The sequence below is a fragment of the Hyla sarda genome, chromosome 13 (genome assembly GCF_029499605.1).
Source record: "Hyla sarda isolate aHylSar1 chromosome 13, aHylSar1.hap1, whole genome shotgun sequence".
Lineage (NCBI taxonomy): Eukaryota > Metazoa > Chordata > Amphibia > Anura > Hylidae > Hyla > Hyla sarda.
Window position 1 is genome coordinate 18,058,188 of NC_079201.1, and position 401 is coordinate 18,058,588.

Here is a 401-nt window from a genome sequence, read left to right on the forward strand (position 1 = left end):
TGCTGAAGTTGAGTTGTTCTTTTCTGTCTAAGTGCTCTCTGATGACACCTGTCTCGGGAACTGTCCAGAGTAGAAGCAAATCCCCATAGCAAATCTCTTCTACTCTGTGCAGTTCCCGAGACAAGCAGAGATGTCAGCAGAGAGCACTGTTTCCAGACAGATAAGAACAACTCAACTTCAGCAGCTGATAATTATTGGAAGGGTTAAGATTTTTTAATAGAAGTAATTTACAAATCTGTTTAACTTTCTTGAGCCAGTTGAGCTAAAAAAAAAAAATGTTTTTCCTGGAATACCCCTTTAATGCCGTCCCATAGAGGTTAATGGTATTGTGTTGAACGCTACCAATGCTGATTTAGAAGACAAACAACAGGTCCCACCTCCACTAACTGCACCTGCGCTCG